Genomic DNA, 535 nt, shown 5'->3' with positions numbered 1-535 from the left:
TGCTTGCTGAAACTGAGGAGGCCCTGATGCGCTTGCTGCAGAGGGTCAAGGATGCAGCCTACAATATGGATTAAGGTTCAATGTCAAGAAGACAAGGATTCTCACCACTGGACCAATTGGCAGCATCTGGGTGGATTGTAAAGAGATTGAGATTGTTCACAACTTTAGTCTGTTTGACTCCACAGTCAACACTCTTGGCACCAGTAGCCAGGAAATCAAAAAAAGTATTGCAATGGAAAAGTCTGCTATTAGAGACCTCTCCGGGGTACTGAAGAGCAATGGTGTCACTCTGGAGAATAAGGTGTGTCTGGTACAGGCTATGGTCTTTACAATAACTTGTTATGCATCAGAGAGTTGGACAATGACAAGGGAGGATAGAAGAAGAATTGATGCCTTTGAGTTGTGGTGCTGGAGACAAGTATGGACTGCTAGGAAAACAAAAAGTTTCATCCTGGAGAGGGTTAAACCAGGCAGCTCCTTGGAGGCAAGGATTCTGAGGCTTCATCTAACATACTTTGGACCTGTTGTAAGGAGG

This window comes from Elephantulus edwardii, unplaced genomic scaffold (assembly GCF_000299155.1).
Source record: "Elephantulus edwardii isolate Elephantulus edwardi_28Jun2011 unplaced genomic scaffold, EleEdw1.0 scaffold00159, whole genome shotgun sequence".
Lineage (NCBI taxonomy): Eukaryota > Metazoa > Chordata > Mammalia > Macroscelidea > Macroscelididae > Elephantulus > Elephantulus edwardii.
This window is presented reverse-complemented; position numbering follows the sequence as displayed.